Source organism: Pteropus alecto, unplaced genomic scaffold (assembly GCF_000325575.1).
Source record: "Pteropus alecto unplaced genomic scaffold, ASM32557v1 scaffold14, whole genome shotgun sequence".
Taxonomy (NCBI): Eukaryota; Metazoa; Chordata; class Mammalia; order Chiroptera; family Pteropodidae; genus Pteropus; species Pteropus alecto.
Window position 1 is genome coordinate 683,024 of NW_006436810.1, and position 6,721 is coordinate 689,744.

Genomic DNA, 6,721 nt, shown 5'->3' on the forward strand with positions numbered 1-6,721 from the left:
GAAATACAAATTCATTCTTTAGGCTTGCAGGTTATTTTTCTAAACCAAAATTCACTTTCAGAACCATAAATGAATATCTGAGGGAACACATAGTTTAGAGCTTTTTCTGAAGATATTAAGTTACACATATTATGAGGGAACCAATGGAACTTCAGATACAAAGGCCTGAATTTAATTGCCAAAGAATTCCAGAATTAAAAAATTCCTATCATCAAGGATAGATTTTAAAAAAAGAAAAAAAAAAGACTGGAAAGACCGCAAATGTTAATAGCGATTATCTATGAGATAAAAGGACAATTTAATTATTTCTTTTTTATAGAATTCTTTAATATTTTCAGTAAAGACCATTTTATTCAGGAAAGAAAAATTAAACATAATTTTAACATGCTTTCTTTAAGGAAAAGACAATTAAAATTTTCTAAATTTGCAAAGCTGGAAAGTGAGGTGTCAGTTATTCAAACTTGGTTAGTTTCTTCCATGTTCTGAATCTGTTTGTAAAAAAATTCCTCTATACATTAGGAAGTCCTCCTAGTTAATGATGATTTAAGTTCTCCTGGTTTTAGATATTTGGGTTTGGGTTTTGGTGTTCATTCTGTCTCTAGGAGTAAAGGGAGGTCTGGGAAATAGCTACAATATGAGAGAATATGTTTAAACTTACTTATAGTGTTACTTTAGGAGATAATGGGACTTTATTGATAGAGGCTATTAATGTAGTTAATAGAGGAGATATCAAGTAAAATTAAGATATTCCTCTTCTCTCTCCTGTGAGATTCCCAGAAAGACAAAGGATTTTCGCTAAAGTTTAATATATACTTTACCTGTAGATTTAGGTGGGTATAAGCATGAGTTTAACAATCCCACATGGCAATCTGCTTGTTAGAAATTGGTGCAGCTATTAAGTCTATGTTTAGACTTATTATAAAATACTTAGTACAAATTTTAAGTGATTTTAACAGAGTGGATGTAAATATAGAAGATGAGCAACAAAATGTTTTTATAAGGGAGCAGGATTATCAGATAGTGACTAATATTTCTGGACAGGAATATTGATGAATGACTTTCTGTTTTGACAACTTGGAAGCTGTCCTATACAAAAGGACATTCGTTTAGAGTGGGTTTGCAGGCCCTTTTCTGAGAATTGTATTTCATTAAGAAGTCCGGCTCTCTTTAATTCCCCATCTGAATCACACAGGTGTGCCTGAAGTTTTTAATTTATATGTTCTGAAACTTTATGTCTCTTCTTATTCCGAGAAAAGAAACTGGAAAGCCCTTGAGGGACATGGGAGTATGAACAGATATCAGTTGCCTGGATAGCTCCAAGTCTGTGCCCTGATTGGTCACTGTATCTCATTAGAGTCAATTAAAATAGCATGATCCCATATCTCAGTGGTTATAGAAACTAAGCAGACCATTCTTACATCACTTCTTCATGATTTCCTAACTCTACCTCTTCTTATGCTACTTAATGTCTTATGATAAAATTCACTCAAAAGTTAAATGAGCATGACCTGCTCCTACCTCTTAATTACTGCTGTCTGGGTTATGAGTATAATGCCTGGAGCACCAGCAGTCACCCTCGTATTTGTATTATTGCAATAACTTTCTACTGGCTTTCTGCTTCTACTCTTGTACCATTACAGTCTATACTCAGTAAAGCAGCCAGATAAATTCTTTTAAAAGGTAGGGAAATCATTTCATCCTTTTGAAAACACTTCAGTAACTCCCTTGCTCAAAGTAAAATCTAAAGTCCTTTTGAATGTTCACAGGTCACCACAGTTTGGATTCCTTTAAAATTTGGGTCTCATCTTCAGTTATTGTCCTACTTTTCATTTTATTCATTCTCTTTGAACACACTAGCCTCTTTTTCTCAAAGGATTTGTACATGCTTTCAGCTCTGGATTTCTTTCCTCTATCTGGAATATCTTTAAGATATCCAAAGTCTCTCCTTCCTTGTAGCTTTCAAGTTTTGCACAATTATCAACTGCTCAATAAGACCTCCTTGACCAACCTTTTTGAAATTGCTACATCCATCACCCCATATCTTTCCTTCCTTGATTAATTTTTCTTAATGGAACTTTATATCCTCTAACATTATAAAATGTATTGGTTCTGTTTAAGGTCTTCATACCAGAAAATTAACTTTGTGTTGGTGAGGTTTTTTTTGTCTTCTTTTTCTTTATCAATACTATATCCCCTATGCATAGAACAATGAGCAGGACCAGCACTTCATGTCAATGTGTCCCATTCAGTTGCACAGGGCCCCAAATTCAGAAGGTCTCCCACACTTGAGATTTATGCTCCATAGTCACCATCTTGAAATGCAATTCTTGAATGTAATTCCTAATGATTTTCTCTTTAAATTTTATTAAGTGAAGTCCATTTAGACAATGAAGTCTGTGCCTGGGGCTTAGAGCATGTGCACCAAGGGCCCACCTCTTGCCACCCTCTATCTCCTTTAGTGGTTCTGAGATACTTGCCCCCTAACCCTGAGGATCCAAGATTCTTCCTGGTTGCCCTCTGTTGCCCTCAGCTCCTGGCATCTTAGGTAGGTCATGACAGTGGCACTACCTGCCTTGGACTCTCATCATCACAGTGCATTTGGTGGGTGACTCAGTGGAGTTGAACCTCTTATTCCACCCATTAGGTACTGACGGTGACTAAATATTATAGGCTCAATTTCTAAACGTCTTCATTTTATAACCATCAACATCTCCTTCCTATTTGTACTGAATTTTATTATTAATATATAGTAATTTTTCCCCTGGATTCTACAGCAGCCTAGCTGGTTTCTGGCCAGTTCTCTTTCTTTTTTCCAATCATTCCAGGCTTTATAGTTAGGTTTTCTCCCAGCAAGCCATGTGGTGCTCTCTTTTCCTTTCAGTGTTCTTATATATCTTTGTTTTGTAGCAGCGTGTTATATGCTCCATTTTTTTTAATGAAATCAATAATTTACACATTCAATTTTTAGGAAAAGTAGTTATGAATTGGAAATAAACAATGGATAGCACCTCTATTATATGCTTTCAAAGGAATGCCAGTTTTCAAAAATATATTTATACTTTTAAGTAAGTTTTTTTATTTAAATAGTATATAAATTGTAATGGCACAATAGGCTTTTCTGTCATTATTGAAGAAAACATAACTTTTAAAGTTGATATATAAGTATCAGAATTTTTTAATTAAAATCCTAGTATGCTTTATTAGTTTTGTAGGACATGGAAACATTCTCCTCAGAAGTTTCATTTTAGTGGAAAAGTGCGTGCTCACAAATTGTTCGGCTAGCTTCCTCCTCCCCTACTCAACATCGCTGAATCTAAATATCTTGGAAGCAGGTCATTTTATGACACAATAAACAGATTTTACTTTCAGAATTCAAAGGCAAATTATTATGCTATTTTATTTTGATCACTTTTCTCTAGAGATCTTTTCTGCACAGCATAGATTGTTGGTATTTTACATCTGACTTGATGTGAGGAAGTAAGTAGGCATAAAGCAAGCATAGTGAAGTAGGAAACCAAAGGGAATAAGAAGGGAAAATTGAAAAAAAGAAAAGCATTTTCATGGGAATAGTGAGAGAAAAAGGCTATAAATGACCATCAACACATCCTGTTAGTTATCAAGTTACTTAATTTTTCTTTTTTTTAAAAAAACAATTTTATTAAGTTTATCGGGGTAATTTTGGTTAATACAATTGTATAATTTTCAGATGTACATTATAATTCGACATCTGTATATTCTATTGTGTGTTTACTACCCAAAGTCCAGTTTCCTTCAGCTGCCATCTATTTGATCTCCTTTACCGACTTCACCCTTCCCCTACGCTCCTATATTTGACCCCCTTTAACCATCTAGCTACCCCCTCCTCTCTCACCCTCTACCCTCTGGTAACCACTAGTCTATAGTCCATGTCTCTCTGTTTATCCTGTTCATTCGCTGCTTTTAGGTTTATATCCCACATATAAATGATATCATGTGATTTTCAACTTTTCTGTCAGGCTTATTTCGCTTAGCATGATTATCTTGAGGTCCATCCATGTTGTCGCAAATGGCAATATTTCATCTCTTCTTATGACTGAGTAATATTCCATTGTATATATGTACAACCAATGCTGCTATGAACATTGGTGTGAAATTATCTTTTCGGATATGGGTTTTCAAGTCTTTGGGGTAAATATCCAGTAGAGGGAATGCTGGATCATATGGTAGATCAATTCTTAGTTTTTTGAGGAGCCTTCATACTGTTTTCTATAGTGGTTGTACCAATTTGCAGTCCCACCAGCAGTATATGAGGATTCCTTTTTCTCCGCATCCTCTCCAACATTTGTTATTACTTGTCCTGTTGATAGTTATTCTAACAGGTGTGAGATGATATCTCATTGTAGTTTTGATTTGCATTTCCCTAATAGCTAGCAATGTTGAGCATCTTTTCATATATTTGATGGCCATTTGTATGTCCTCTATGGAGAAGTGTCTGTTCAGGTCTTCTGCCCATTTTTTGATTGGATCGTTTGTTTTTTTGTTGTTATTGAGTCGCATGATATTGGATATTAGGCCCTTATCAGAGGTGTTGCCTCTGATAAGGGCCTAATATATTTTCCCATTCAGATGGTTGTCTCTTTACCAAATTTCTTAACCTCATCTGTGTATAGGCAAAGGTCAAATTTGGATCAAATCACAAAACTAAATTCTTTATAGAATTTCTGATGCTTATATTTTTCTTTAAATAATTACCCATTACTCAGAACCTTATATCTTAGATAACTTATTGACATAATTTACATTTTTATTTGAGCACCAACAATACATTTCTTTCAGCATTTTGATGTATGGAATGGCTCCTAGGAAATTAATCATTTGAAAAGTAAAATTACAAAATTATAAAAAATCAAATAAGATTTTTTCAGATACTCCTAGGCATTATTAAAAATGAATACTCATTTGCTAACTAGTTAGTTATACAAATTTATTTGCCATTTTTTTGTTGATTTCTTTAGAGATGGCAGAGAATTAACAAACTTTAAAGATATACCAAAGCTTAAGAAAGTTATTAACCAAAATACTAAACTATTAGCAGCTGACATATGTAAGCAGAGGTACTCAAAAGTGCCAAATAGGATAATGGAACAATTATGATTAATATGTGGTTATTGCCCACTGTGTGAACTTTTGTACCAGACACTGGAGATATAAAAGTGAATGACAAGCAGTAGCTTCTGGATTTTGGAGTAAGTGAAAAGATTGGAATGAAATTAAATTAACATAGGAAACTGTATTGTGACTAATGTTTTCTATATATTCTGGGATAAATGAGAGAAAAGTGGAGAATTAAATTAATATCATTTTATTGTGCATAAAACCTTATAATTATAATAGCTAATGTTTATAGATTGTTTAACAGGTGCCTGGAGCTTAGTTAAGAGCATTCAATAAATTGCTTAGTCCACAGAAAATCACATGAAATAAAGACTATCCTTATCCTTCATTTCTCGATTTTTGTCCTGAAACTCAAAGAGTTTAACTCTCTAAATTTAAACAGCTGTTAGTGGCAGACTAATCCCAGAAGCTGTGCCCTTAGAAGAGTTTAACTCTCTAAATTTAAACAGCTGTTAGTGGCAGACTAATCCCAGAAGCTGTGTAACTACACTGTGCAATCTATGAGTTAGGTATGAGAAAATAGTGAGGGAACTCAAGCTTGTAGTAAGTAACATTCTCAGGTTCTCAAAACTTGTATGAAGAAGAAATGCTATTAAAAGTAACATCTACATGATTTCAAATTACCTGTTTTTTTCTACTAAACCAAAGCTACCCCCTGATATGATTAAAATGTAAGTTTGGGGTGAAGAGCAAAGCTAGAACTGAGCAGGAATAAAGTTGACTGGACAGTAGGGTGAGAAATCAGTTGGAGGCTGTATAATTTCTAGTTATGCAAGCTGTGTATTTTTATATTATTGTTTGACACTTTTTCCTCATTTCGATTTGCAGGAATTTTGGAAAAATTAAATTAATGAAAATCATGTAATCTTTCAGAAGAAGAAAACAATTTTTATTTTTATTTCTCCATCTTAATATCACAGACTTTACTATGGCTATAATATAGATGGATACTCTGAAATAAATAGCACTGTAAATCTTTTAAGAAATATGAATTCTTTAGATATTTAAGGCAAATAATGTGTTTTCCAGAATTGATGATGAGCAGTTACATTGCACTTGGAGAGAAGTAACTCTTTTCCTTCAAAATGCTGGATGAACTTACACTTTATGCATTTATATTTCTGATGCTGCTTTGACACATTCACTGGAGATATTTGTTATCTGTAGTGGCTATCAGAACGTGTGTGTGTTGCTGTTCTATTTAATTATATTTTGTAACCATTCTAGGTTAAGTTTTCCGAGTTATAATGCTAAATATTTTAATTATATTATTAATGGTGATAATACTATTATAATTGCTTTTTTAGTTTTATGTTTAGAAAGACATCTGAACTAAAAATCAAAGTTTAAATATTATCTTCTAATATTTAATGATAATATAAATCTCTCTATATAATAAATTTGTGGTGTTTACTGTCCACTAACAGAAAATGTTTTAAATGTCCATACAATTTCATACCCCCATACTCTAACAGGCAAGTCAGGTGGCTATTTAATATACCACTGGGCCAGAATTGTTTAAAGATATATTCGGTAACATGTTATATATATATCACATATAGTATAT